This window comes from Rhineura floridana, chromosome 8, assembly GCF_030035675.1.
Source record: "Rhineura floridana isolate rRhiFlo1 chromosome 8, rRhiFlo1.hap2, whole genome shotgun sequence".
Classification (NCBI taxonomy): domain Eukaryota; kingdom Metazoa; phylum Chordata; class Lepidosauria; order Squamata; family Rhineuridae; genus Rhineura; species Rhineura floridana.
The window spans coordinates 116,604,232-116,619,385 of NC_084487.1; the positions used below are offsets into that span (position 1 = coordinate 116,604,232).

Sequence of the window (15,154 nt, forward strand, 5' to 3'; positions counted from 1 at the left end):
TGGCTTCTCTCAAAGAATCCTGGGAATTGTAGTTAGTGAAGGGTGCTGAGAGTTCCAAGAGATGTCATGTTTCCCTCACAGAGCTTCAGTCACAGTCGCTGACTGTTAAACCGCTCTAGCCACTGGAGCTCTGTCAGTGGAATAGGAGTCTCCTCTCAGCACCCTTCACAAGCTACACTTCCCAGGATTCTTTGGGGGAAGCCATGACTGTCTCAAGTGAAATCAAAGTCTGGTGTGGGTGTGGCCCCCTGATTAGGCAAGCCCAGCAGCTGGGAGTCTGGCTTTTAGAACACAGACAGTTGGTTCTTACTGAGCATGCCCAACATTATCACTGAGTTCAAGCCAAAAATTCTTAAATTAATCAAAAATCAGCCAGGCATTTTTTTTTAACTTTTAAACTGCAGAAGATGAAGGTCAGAGTATGGGGCAAGGTCAGTTTACAGGTACTCTGTGAGCATGGTTGATTTTTAATGAATTTCAACAGATTATGAGAACTCTGACAGAAAGAAGTCCAAAAGGGGTCTGGGGATTTTTTCTCTCTCTTTAGACTTTGAACTCTCGATTCTCTGACTGTTTTGTGTATCACCATGAAAATTGAGAGGGTTGTTAAGCAAGCGTTTCTGAGTTCAGGACTGTAAGTTTTGTAAGGTTTTGTTTTGAAATAAGCTTATGGGAAGCAGCAGAATGGCATGGGGGTATTTTCAATTTAACATTGCAGAATGCAAAATATCTACACTGGCTACTGTATACAGCCACTCTCATGGCTGTATAATTTTCATTGTTGGATATGAAGCAACTAACAGGTGAAACAAATGGTTATTTTTTTTAAGGATTAGACAGATTCACAGAGGACAGCTTTATCAATATAGTTATTAGCAAGGTGAACCTCTTTGGCTAAAGGTGATCAAAACACAGACTACCGGACACTGGGGACAAAGCTTGTGAGCCTCCCAAAGACACTTGGTTGGGCGCTATTAGAAACAGAATGCAATACTAAATGAAACCATGGCCTGATCCAAAATGGCTCTTAAAGGGTTTTTTTGGCAGGGGGAGATTAAGCTAAACCACATTTGCCATCATAGGTCACGTGCATGCTAAAATGTCTATGCTCCCTCATTGGAAATCTTTAATAGAAAGAGAAAAAAGAATACTTTTATTTCTAAAAGACACATGCAAGGCATTTGTTGAAGTAACAGAACACAATAATAATCTTTTATATTGTTAAACCATTTGCCCATCTATCTCAGCACCATCTAAACTGGACTAGCCGTGACTCTCTTAAAGTTACAACACACTTACACACTTACTTGAGCCTAAGCCTCAGGCAACTCACTGGGTCTTACTTCCATGAATGGGATGGTGCTGTGTGCCCTCAGTGTGCATGTGGTATGTCCAAAATTATTTGGTTGGAGATGTCAGAGATTAACCTACGGCTCTTCAGCAAGCAAAAGCATATGTTGTGACACTGAGCTATGTTCCTGCCCAAAACAGCTGCCTGATTTTAGTCAATGGTCACTCTTCTAATATCAAGAATGGAACTTTATCCAATAAGCTGAACTGGGAAAAGGTCCCTCAGAATAATGCAGTCATGTTATTTTGCTCATTTTCATAAAACCAACTATTTAAAACAGGAAATAGCTTTTCTATATGGATATCTTGGATTTCTGCCTCTTTGCTTGAATAGATTTGGCTACTTTGGAATGTTCCGGAGCCGGAGTGAAAAACATTGCTTTCATTCATAATTAGAAAAGCATATCCAAGCCCTTCAATTATTCATCTCTTTTCCTGCTACAATAAGGAAAGGGGAGTAGGCAAAAATACAGAGCAACATATAAGTGAATAATAATAATCACTGTTCATTAGTAACCTCAGGCGACACAATTATAAGACTTTGAAGGTAAGACCAATTCATGGTGTTTTCTGTTTTTCACTACAAGCTTAGAGGTTTGCAGTCTGAATGTGCTTATTAATCCAATGTTCTCAATAGAGGCTCAAGTGTATGGTTTGATGCCCCTTTCATGAGTTTTGGCCGATACACCAGCTGTAATTCTACCCGGTGGAAATATCTAGGGCACATAATAAAAAAAAAAGGCTGATCGCATAATAATCACATAATAACAGACTCTACCACTTCAGATTGCAGTTGGGCAATTGTATGATTGAAAGCTTCGTCCCTGTCAAAACGTTTACCTACCCATATAGAAAACAAGCATCTAAGAGAGAAAGCTATGCTAAAATCCTCATCGTTATCTTGTCTTCTGCATGCAGGGAGGTTTTTTTAAAATATGCAATCACACACCTATAGTCTGAAATAATACAATACATGAACCTCCGGTACACTACCTAATAAGCCATGTAGCTACAGATATTCTATTTTTTTTTATAATAATTTTTTTATTATTCAAATTTTTATAAAAACAAATACAAATACAACAAAAACAATACAACAGGAAAAAAATAAAAGAAAAAGAAAAACTTGACTTCCGATTTGTTACAGATCAGCTATAAGTATATAATATATATCAAACCTGTCTCCTAGAACATACGAAATCCACTTTTTTCCAGTCTATCTTAATTAATCGTCAAATCCCATTATCATCATTTCATTTTTTTCTTTCAACAAAAAGTCCAAAAGAGGCTTCCATTCCTTAAGAAATGTATCTGTCGTTTTTTCTCTAATAAGACATGTCAATTTGTCCATCTCAACTAAGTCCATTAATTTCAATAGCCATTCTTCCATTGTTGGTATCGATTCCATTTTCCACTTTTGTGCATATAGTAATCTTGCTGCCGTGATCATATATAATATTATTCTTCCATATTTCTTTTCCTTTTGTTTATCCATAAAACCCAATAAAAAAAATTCTGGTTTTGACTGAATATTTATCTTTAAGATTTTTTGCATCATCCTACCTATCTGTGCCCAAAATAATTTTGCCTGTTTACACAACCACCACATATGATAAAAAGATCCTTCTTGTTGTTTACATTTCCAACATACATTAGAAACATTACTATACATTTTTGACAACTTTTCTGGAGTCATATACCGATACATCATTTTATAAAAAATTTCTTTAAGATTATAGCATAATGTAAATTTCAAACCTTTTTTCCACATATTTTCCCATTGATCCATTTGTATATTATAACCAAAAATTTTTGCCCACTTAACCATACACTCTTTTACTTGTTCTTCTTCCATGTCCATTTTTAATAAAAATTTATACATTTTTGCAATTATGCATTCATCATTTGTACACAAACCTATTTCAAAATCAGATTTATTTATTTCAAACCCATACATTTTCTTGTCCATTTTAAATCTTTCTAACAATTGTAAATAGGCAAACCATTGTGAACTATATCCTTCCTTTATTAGTTGTTCTCTCTCTTTCATTATATATTCACCATGCACATTTTCTAATAGTTCTTGGTAAGTTAACCATTTCTCTTTTCCAGCCGTTTCTCTTCTATAAAATGCTTCTTGACTTGAAACACATAGTGGTATTTTCAAAAAAAACCTTGTTTTGTATTTATTCCATATATTCAACAAAGGACGTCTTATAAAATGATTATTAAAATCCACATTAACTTTTACTTTATCATACCATAGATATCCATGCCATCCCCACTTCAGGTTGTGATCCTCCAAATCCAATAATCTTTTATTCCTCAATAGAATCCATTCCTTTATCCAGACTAAGCAACAAGCAGCAAAATAAAGTCTCAAATTTGGTAATCCCAGCCCTCCTCTTTCTTTGGCGTCTTGTAATAATTTAAATTTAACTCTTGGTTTTTTCCCCTGCCAAACAAATTTAGAAATATCTTTTTGCCATTGTTTGAAAGGTAGATCAGAGGATATGACAGGTATTGTTTGAAATAGAAACATCATTCTGGCCAATACATTCATTTTTATTACAGATATTCTACCCATTAATGACAACTGTAATTTATCCCATCTTAACAAATCTTTCTTAATCTCTGTCCATAGTTTTTCATAATTATTATGAAACAACTTTGAATTTTTATTTGTCATAATGATACCTAAATATTTCACCTTTTCTTCTATTTTAACATCTAACTTCTCCATTAACTCTTTTTGATCTCTTAAAGATAAATTTTTCACCAGCATCTTCGTTTTTTGATTATTGATCTTAAATCCTGCTAATGGTCCAAATTCTTCTAATTTATCCATCAATACTTTGATTCCTTCCAAGGGATTTTCTAATACAATTATCAAGTCATCAGCAAATGCTCTCAATTTATATTCCTCTTTTTTTATCTTTATTCCCAAAATCCTTTTGTCTTGCCTTATGTCTCTAAGCAGCACTTCTAAAACCAGAATAAATAGAAGGGGGGACAATGGACATCCCTGTCTTGTACCCTTTTGTATTTCACATGAGTCCGTTAAATCCCCATTGACAATTATCTGGGCCTTCTGTGATGTATAAATCGATCTGATCCATTTTATAAAATTATCTCCAAAGTCCATTTGCTCTAGAACCTTAAACATAAATTTCCAATTCAAATTATCAAATGCTTTCTCAGCATCCAAGAAAATCAAAGCAGCTTGTATGTCATTTCGTTGTTCTAGATATTCCAACACATTCAAAACATTCCTGACGTTATCACGTAATTGTCTTTTAGGTAAAAACCCCGCTTGATCTTCCTGAATAAATTGTTGCAATATTGTTTTCATTCTTTCAGCCAAAATCATTGTAAAAATTTTATAGTCATTATTCAGTAAAGATATTGGCCGAAAATTTTTTGTTTTAGTTAAATCCTGCTCCTCTTTAGGTATTAATGTTATATTGGCATTTTTCCAACTATCCGGTATCTTCCCCTCTTGTAAAATAGAATTCATTGTATACTGTAAAGGTAGTAAAAGTTCCTTCTCCAAGCATTTGTAATACATTGCTGATAGTCCATCCGGTCCTGGCGCCTTTCCTAATTTAATTTTACTTATAGCCTCAGATATTTCTCTTGACGTAATAGGACCATTAATAGCTTGTCTCTGAAGATCTGTAATTTTGGGCAAATTCTGTTTGGATATATACTCTTCTATTTTTTCTGAGGGAATTTCCTGACACTTGTACAAAGTTGAATAATATTGATGGAAAACCCTTTGGATTTTTAAATTGTCTGTCAACATCTCATCTCCTTCTTGTATCTTTAAAATAAGATTTTTTTGTCGTTCTTTTCTTAATTTATATGCTAGCAATTTCCCCGGTTTATTTGCAAATTCAAAAGTCCTTTGTTTAGCAAAATTTAATTTCCTTTCAATTTCTTAACTGTCAACGTTGACACTTGTTTCTGTAACATTTTAATTTGATTTACAGTAGAAGCTTTAGTTGGATTCTTTTTCAATTCTTCCTCTTTTTGTTTTATTTCTTCCAAGATCAATTGCATTTTCTGTTGTTTCTTCTTTTTTAATTCAGAATTATATTTAATAAAATGTCCCCTCATAAATGCTTTACTTGTATCCCAAACAATATTTTCATCTGTTCTTTTATGTAAATTGTGTTCAAAAAACTCTTTTAATTTCTTCTTTCATTCCTGCACTATTTTATCATTCTGTAATAAAGATTCATTTAGTCTCCATCTAAATCCAAGATTTTTTTTTTAAAGTCAATATCACTGGATTATGATCCGTAAAGGTTTTTGGTAACACATCCATCTTGGAAATATCTTTCACTAAATTTTTAGACATCCAAATCATATCAATCCTCGAAAATGTTTCATGTCTTTCTGAAAAGTAAGTAAATTCCTTTGCATTGTCATTTATATATCTCCAAGCATCCACCAATTCTAAATTTTCCATCAATTCGAAACAGATCTTCAGCAATTTGCCCTGTGTCTCTTTAATATTTTTCTCAGAAAGTCTATCCATTTTTGGTGAAATTACCCCATTCCAATCACCCATGACACACCAATGATCATATGCAAACTCTGATAGTTTTTCCATAAGTCCAGTATAAAACCTTGTTTTATCTTCATTAGGAGCATAAATGCCCACTATCAAAATTTTTGTACCCTGAATGGTGATTTCAACTCCCACAAATCTGCCACTATCATCCAATAATATCAATTTAGGAGACAATTGTGAATTAATATAAAGAACCACACCAATAATGAAATACTTTCTCTTCTGCGACGAATTAGCTCCATTTATATTCCAAGTTAGATATTTGTAATCCATTTTTAAGCATGTATTTTAGAAAAGTCTGTGCCTGTTGCTCCCTTTGATCCATCATCATCCTTTTCTTCCTCTACCTGTTTCTGTTGACTTTGTTTCCCAGGAATTATATCCATATCTTTGAGTTTATCTTCTTCCATGTCTTTTGAAGCTTTTCTCAAGAAATCCCTTGCTTTTTGAACAGTATTTAATCGATACTTCTGTTGTCTAAATGTAAAAATCACTCCCTCTGGAACATCCCATCTAAATTGAATTTTACATTGTTTAAGTTTTTCTGTGAAGAAAGCGTAATCTTTTCTCTTACGTAGAAGCCTAACAGGAATTTCCTTCATCACCTGTATTTCTTTACCGTCAATTTTGAAGACCTTGTTAAAATGATGTTGCAAAACCATATCTCTGGTCCTCTTTTTTAAAAAATAAACAAGCACATCTCTTGGGATTTTTTTTATTGTTGCATATCTGGAATTAATTCTATAAACTTTGTCTATTTCAAATTCCATCCGATCTTCGTTCCTATCGAAGGATTTTGCCAAAACATTAACAATTTTCTCTCTGATATCTTCACCTGTTTCCTCAGGAATTGCACGGAATCTCAAGCAATGTTCTTTATCTCTAAGTTCCATAACAGCAATATAGTCCAAATTTTTTCCAATTCCATATTTGTAATATCTATTCTATTCTCTAAGGTTTGCACCTTATCTTTAACACTTTTTACATCCTGTGTTAATTGCCCAATGTTATTTTTAATCTCACCCACTTCTGTTTTAATATTTAATGTTTTAAAATTCATCTTTAAATTGTTGTCTGTCCTGTTTCATCTCTTGTTTCAACTCTTGTTTAAAATCACTAAATCCCTCCATAATTTTCTGGAACATGTCCATCCCTTCCTGTGTATCAATTGAAACTCTTCGCTCCAAAACTTTGGCTGTTTTCCTAGTTGTCATTCTTGAAAAAAAAAAAACTTTTCTATTATTAGCCAATGTAGAGGCAAATAGTTTCTTTTCTCCCAGCAACAAAAAAGTTAATATTCCAGGCCTGTTTAACCAACACAGTTCTTATCTCCAGCACATTCAGGAATGTAAAACAAATCCAGTTCTCAGCATCCAGCAGTTAGTAAGATCCACGAACAGCAGATTCGTTCAAAAAAAAAAAATTAATCCAAAATAAAAAAAAAATTCTCAGATATATTTCCTTCAAATAATCAAATCATCTTATCTAATAAATTGCCTCTTATCCGTTTAATCTTTGTAATTCCAGATTTAAGCCAGCTTTTTGTCATAAAAAATAAAGCAGGTTCTTTGAATTGCTCCCTTCTTCCTTAGCTTTGTATAATACGAAAAAAGTGTGACTCACCCAAGTTTCTGAGTTGCCGATTCGTAAACAAGTCTCTTTTATGATAGTAATTTAAGTTAGTTAATAAGATTTAGACAGAAGGAGGCTAGCTCGTTAAAAACGTTTTTAAAAGAGAAAGAAAAAAAGTCTCGCTTACTTTCAGCACAGCCTGTTGGAAATCCAGACTCAGTCTTCCGCTGCTAGAAAAGCCTTCTTATCTCAGGGGGATTCCTGATCAAATCTAGCAATCTACAGCTCCACGGAGTTCCGTGGAAAATCTTTTCGGTTCCCCTTTTATCTTGGAGAACATTTACGCCAGTCAAAAATTCCTCTTGACTGGCTTTTAACTGAAATAAGCTTCCTCTGAGATAGAGCTCACTCAGAGACAATCACCAGCCAGCACTCCTTCCGGGAAGTCCTAGCTACAGATATTCTAGATAAAGAGAGGCAGAGACACCATATGACACCTGCGCTTTGTCAGCTGTACTGGCTCCCCAAATCCATTGCTGACCCCAATTTACAGGGCTGGTCTTAGCCTTTGAAGCCATACACACCTTTGTGTTGTAACAATAACTATTGTGAACAATAAGTATCACAAACAACATTTCTTTACTGTGCATACTATATAGTTATAAGTGAAAGAGCCCATTTCCCCACATGCATTAGAAATTTGCAGGTCGACCTTAGGTCTTGCCTATGATAGTATCTTCTCTTTTAAATTCTTTCTTCAGAGAAGTGTACACGATCAATTCTATTGCAAGTTTCCATCAATTAGAGGAGGGTCTTTAGGCTGCTGCCAGAAGTTGTTTGAGTTTTGCTTGCAATTTTTGTTTAGAATATATTATTTTATTTTATTTACTTTATTTATTTATTATTTTATTTATACCCCGCCCTTCCTCCCAGCAGGAGCCCAGGGCGGCAAACAGAAACATTAAAAACACTTTAAAACATCAGAAAAAGACCTTAAAATACAATTAAAACAAAACAACGTTAAAAACATTTTAAAAAAAACTTTTAAAACATAGTTTTTTTTAAAGGGGTTAAAATATTAAAAGACATATTAAAAGCAATTCTAACACAGACACAGACTGGGATAGGTCTCAACTTAAAAGGCTTGTTGGAAGAAGAAAGTCTTCAAAAGGCGCCAAAAAGACAGCAGAGATGGCGTCTGCCTCAAATGGGCAGCCAGTGCAGTTCTTTTAGCAGCAGGGTGACATGTTGGCAATACCCTCTGTCTTGCTAGGATTCAGACTCAGTTTATTGGCCCTCATCCAGCCCACCACCGAGTCCAAGCATCGGTCCAGGGCTTGCACGGCCTCTCCTGATTCAGATGTTACAGAGAAATAGAGCTGGGTATCATCAGCATACTGCTGACACCTCACCCCAAAGCTCCTGATGACTGCTCCCAAGGGCTTCATATAGACGTTAAACAGCATTGGGGACAAGATGATACCCTGCAGCACCCCACAGCACAACTGCCAGGGGGCTGAAAGACAGTCACCCAATGCTATTCTCTGAGAACGATCCTGGAGATAGGATCGGAACCACTGTAAAACAGTGCCTCCAATACCCATCTCACCAAGTCAGCCCAGAAGGATACCATGGTCAATGGTATCAAAAGCAGCTGAGAGATCAAGCAAGAACAACAGGGTTGCACTCCCCCTGTCCTTCTCCCGATAAAGGTCATCCATCTTTATTTATTTATTTATTTATTTTAATTTATATACCGCCCTAAGCCCAAGGGCTTTCTGGGCGGTGTACATAATAAAACAATCAGAGAATATATAAATACAATAATACAATGGAATCAGGGCGACCAAGGCCGATTCAGTCCCATAACCAGGCCTGAACCCAGACCGGGATGGATCAAGATAATCTGTTTCATCCAAGAGTACTTGCAGTTGCTGAGCCACAACCCTCTCAATCACCTTCCCTAAGAAGGGGGTATTTGCAACCAGTCAGTAGCTGTAATAAACCAATGGGTCCAGGGTGGGCTTTTTCAGGAGTGGTTGGATTACCACCTCCTTCAAGGCACCTGGAACCACTCCCTCCCGCAATGATGCATTGACCACACTGTGGATCCACTCGGTCAAACCCTCTCTGCAAGTTTTAATAAGCCAAGAAGGGCAAGGGTCAAGAGGACACGTTGTTGGCTGCATCATCGCAAGCAGAGCTGTGCAGTCGGTATGTCAAACCTTCGACTCTGACTCCAGCTCCTCTATTTTTCTACTGTCCGACTCCAACTACTTCATAAATGGCAAATGTATATTAATTTTTCTGCTGTCTGACTCCGATTCTGACACCTTCATAAATGGCAAATGTATGTTAATGTATTAATATTAATAAATTAATATTAAAATATTTATTTTATTTTGAAGTCGGAGTCAGTACATTTCTATCGACTCCGACTCCAACCAAAATTGCTTCCGACTCCGACTCCACAGCCCTGATCGCAAGCACCCTGTCCACGTGTACTTTATCCCCAGAAGCAAGGTCATAAAGAGCAAGCAAGGCAGTCACTAAGCACAATAAAAGTGGAGTTTGACATTTTCACACACAAGAAATGGATGCACAAAGGGTAGCCATCACACTGACTATATTTGATCTCCGTTTGATTCAAGTAAGTCTTCCCTTGTTTTTAGTACACAACACAGGAACCATAATCAGTCTGGAAATCAGTGCATTGTATTTTTGTGAAGATATGATGGTGGCAAATACATTACCTTAAGAGGGATTCCCAATGTTTCTTTAAGATCCTATGTCCTGTATGGCTGTCCCTCACCATAAGAAATCATGAAGAGCCCTGCTTGCCCATCTAGTCTAGCATCTTGTTCTCACAGTAGTCATCCATGCCTGTGGGAAGCCCACAAGCAGGACATGTGTGGAACAGCACCAGTTTTAAACCAGACTGCACAACACAAAGTGGCTAATCTGCATATCGTGCTCTGCTTCAAAATTAGCTAATGGGTAAATGTTAAAACCTTAACTGCATCCAATTACATGAATTTTGCAAGTGACTTTTGGCTAGGAAGCAGCAGCACTGGCCCAAACCTGTTCCAAAACAACCTATGCTCAACTCTTCTTCCTCTTGCTATTTTCTGCTATGATTTTACTGCATATCCTACTCGCTTCCTTGCAGCCAAGGTCCAGGGTAGGGCAGATGGGCCAAGGAACCACCATCTCCCCCAATTTGCTCCAAAACCTTGTACCCCTACCACACACAACTGGAAATTATAACTGAAGGAAGAAAATCTTCACTATGTTTTCCAAAGATGTGCAATGAGCTCTTTCACAGGACAGATACAAACAAAACATGTTTCTGTGTTGCTGAGACAACTGAACCAATCTTCCTCATCTTGCTGCACTACAGGAGTTTGCCTACGTATGGCAACACAGGTACATACACACACAAAAGAGAAAAGATGACTTTGAGGGACCACTCTGCCCCCCTTTCTAGGACATTGGGACAAAAGTTCAGCACAGCCCTACATAAAACTGCATAGAAAGTTGGCTCATCTCTGTTGAGGGTGGGGAGAAGATAGATCAGAATCTACTAGTACTTCTGAGTGATTTGCAGTAGATTGGCAAAGTTTTCTGACTCCCAAATGTTTAACATTCACTACAAGAAAATGTGTTATATTCACTTGAATTAGGCTGCTGAAATGAAGAAAGCTAATCAGGATTGGATTTTTGTGTGAAAGACCTGGAAGCTCAGTGCAAGTTTGGGTATTGCAATCAAATTCCTATGCCCAGAATATGTTTAAAAGCATCCTGTTCTTTACTTCTAAGGGTATGCCTTTTGCATCTAGCTCTGGTTGGTAGATCCGGGAGGGGGGGGGGTTCTAGTAAAATACAACAGATTCAACAAGCCAGTAGTCTGCTCACTCCTGATCTATAGCGTCCTGTATATGCCAAGAAGGATAGCCCGTAACAACAGCAGCTTGGTAAAATGGTTGTCCAAATTCACCCACACTTTTTAATTCTCTCGGTTTCGGTTGGTCTCACACTGCCTCAAGATGTCTGATCTAGATTTTTTGTTGTTTTTGTTTGGGGGGGGAGAAAAAGAGAGATGAAATGCAAGTGTGTACTGGGAAGATAGTAAAACAATTTTGAACAAATCATCTGTACCAGGCAAATGAACTAGTTAGTTTAGAAAGTAATTATACCACCAGCCCTTGCCCTTTTTCCTACTACCTTGCATTCCTGGATTTGCTTGTTTTGTACTAGACAAAAAAAAAAGATAATGGTAACTTATGGTTCAGAATTGCCAGACACCAGGGAACATTTCAGGACAAGCCAGACCTGTACAAAAAAGAGCAGACTCCACTTGGATTGAAATAGAACCAGATTGCTGGTGTCTTTCATACTAATCAAAAAGGCTGCAAAGCAACTTTTAAAGTTACTCAAGGGGGAAGCCGACAGGGACTGGGGAGCATCCAATTTAGAATGAAGCATCCCTAGGAAATGAGGCTGAAATGTTTTCTGATCATCCAAACAGAAACAGGAAAGAACTATGCAATGAGTGTATAGCGAGACATAATAGCCAAAGAGCTGTAAGAGAAATGCACATGGCCAGACACATTTGGTCAGGGAGACCATGCAGAGGTGTTCATATGCCAATGTTAGAGGTCTCTGAGCCAAGATGAGGAGAGAGTTGGGATTCTTGGTTTTAAAAAGGAACACATAGATACAGCGGGCAAAATAGAAGCCTGACTGAATGGGGAAGACCTGCGGGGTACGTCCCAGCATTGAGTTTATAAATCTACTCCTTCAAGTCACACAAAAAAATGCTTTGGTCTGTTTGATTGCATTTAAGAACTGAAATTTTATTTTACTTTACTTTAATAAAGCAACCACTACATTTATTATTTTTAATCACATTTAGTTTCTTATTTGTTATACTGAAATAGGATACTGCTTTAACATTGTACTCTCCTTTGGATGACCTTTATCAGAATGCCGGTATATAGACTGGGCACGAATGATCCAAACATAAGAAATACTTCAAAAATCCTACTGGCTTCAGCAAGAGAAATTTAAGCGTAAACTCACTCAGGGAAATCAAACACACTTTAAAAACTAATTATCTTTGGCATGAGTGTGCCCTGTATAAATATACTACCATCAAAAGCATATCTTTAGCACTTCATTGTTGCTGGATCACTCATGTGAATGCTCCTATCACAGTATTCTGACAGAGGTCATCCAGAGCAAGACATAATATTTAAGTAGTATCAATGCCACCCACCAACTTACAAAGAAAACAAGAAGGGGACTACGTTCAGCCATTTGTTGTTGTTGTTTTTAAAGAGAGGTCACTGTATCTTGCAGCAACAGCTGTTTATGACTCGGAAGGTGGAGTGGGAGTGAGTACATTTTAGATGAGTAAGTAGATGAGTAAGAGTAGATTTACTCTTATCTACCAACTCAGTTACACTATTTAATTTTCATGTCTGACTGAAGAGTAGCGGAGCAGCCTATAATTAGGTCAGGATACCATGTGCTTCCAGGCAAGGATTTTAAATAGCCTAGGATCAAAACAAATAAACCTGGAAGCTCTGGCTGTACCGTTAGTCATTTGGAACAAATGCATGTTTCTCAAAAAGGGTGCTCTACCAACCAATTCTGTTGGCCCACATATCATAGGTAATGATGCCACTTTTTACTGAACCAACATTTGCACATAACAGAAAATATGCCAAAATTACACTACAGTAGGCACCCATTCTCTGATAAGGCTTCCACTCATAAAAATGGCACTACATCTCTAAAGAAAGAAGGAGGCAAGCCCAATTTCTTATCTAGACTGTTTGAAGAACAGACATCCATGAAGCTATACAGTACTACTTAAGAATGCTACTACTAAGCATTTCTATAACACACTGCAAGCATTCAAACGCACTTCCCTTTGAGCTCTACCAATAATTGTTATAAGAAACCTGTACACGAGTGATTCTCTGTCTGGTTTTCAGCTGTGGTCTTAGGGGAGGATACAGGTATAATCATAGCATGGTCATATTGTATATAAAGTCAGTGGAGAAAAATGGTGTCCAGTGGACATATCTGAGAAAGCCTGAAGAAAGGCTCCATATAGCATTTTCATCTACATATTGCAGATGGAGAGTTAAAGCTGAGAGAACAGTGGCTAGCTGAAGACTTTCTACTGAGTTCTCGGTCAAGGTGAGATTTGAACCAAGGAATTCCTGACCTCACAATTCACACTCTTAGCCATAACAAAGGGGAAAAGACTGCAGCCCCCATTTGTGTATGTGTACAGTTTACAAGCAGATGCTATGGAGTAAAACCTAGAAAAGTGGAGGTGGAGGAGACACCAATATATATTATATATTTCAATGGAGCTGAAGGCAACCTTCACACCAGTATAACACAATTTTTTTAATTTGGCATTTACGATATCAAATGGTCCAGCCAGTTGTTTTCCCTGACCATGCTAAGTAGTTTGCAACAGCCGCAAAACCAATTTATTTAATATTGTGAATAGTTATCAAAATGTTTATAATCCTCCCTAGATAAAAAGCTAGTTTATAATGTAAAGGCATGCCTATACTACAAATATTTATCCGTTTCAGACCTGTTAACTTTCAGCTGTTTCCATTCAGTTCTCTAGAGGTCATGTTTTTGCCATCAAAATCTGGCCTCCCCTCAGTTCAGCCACAAAATCTCTCAGTGTCTAGGCACCCCCTTAGAGATGCTAAAAGGATTTCCCAAAAAAGGCCAAGACCAGCATCTTACATTGGGCTATGGAACCAATACAGAATTGGCATTATAGAGTCTCGACATCTTGATCCCATAAGGATTTTAGCTGCTGCATTCTGCACCAATTGAGTTTCTAAACCTTCTTGACTGACAATACCTCATAGCAGAGAATATATACTGGGAGGTTCCCCAAGAATATATATTGTTAATTGAACTTGTGATGGAATGGTGAAGCTGTTCCACAACTAAGACAACATGCTTATGCATGAGGCTTTTGTGTTTTAGCTTCCAAGCCTTCATACTGATGCAAATGAAAATATTTTAATTCGAATCCAGACTGTTAACTGGGGCAGTTTACTCTTTTAACAACTCTATACACACATTCACTCACTCTCAAAAGGAACCCTAATTTTACAAGAACCCAAAGGCTGTAAAGCATGTGATCCCCAATAAACAACCGTGCATTGTAATTACACAGCCTCCTGTTGGAGCCAACATTAATAACCACACCTTCATCTTAAAAGCTGGGGAAATAATTACTCTTGATATCTAGCCATGGAGAAATCTGTCCTCCGTTATTAGAGCAGAAGCCTGAAAGCAGAGCCAGTTTTAGTCAGAGAGAAAAAACAGTTTCAAAAATACACAATGGCCCATTTATATCTAGATAGCCCTGTCCACCATTTGCACAGCCTCACCCTTTCCCACATCTTTGAGACCTGCTGAAATATTCTCCATGCTTACGCTAAATGTGTGGAAAAAGAGGGAGCAAGAACACACCACTAACCCTGCTCCCCGGACATCAATGCGCATTCTGTGTGACATTTGCAGAGGGACACCTATGCTATGGGAACCCCTGATCATGCATGAAATCACATGAAAGCCTATATGCATGAACAACAGTGGCCT

The 15,154-nt window shown here is 37.1% G+C and overlaps 1 protein-coding gene across 15 annotated transcripts in view; it reads right to left on the reverse strand.

Moving 5' to 3' along the window:
* PPFIBP1 (PPFIA binding protein 1) overlaps nt 1-15,154 on the reverse strand; it is a 181,114-nt gene that overhangs the window by 125,429 nt on the left and 40,531 nt on the right. The gene's annotated exons all lie outside the window — the stretch shown is intronic.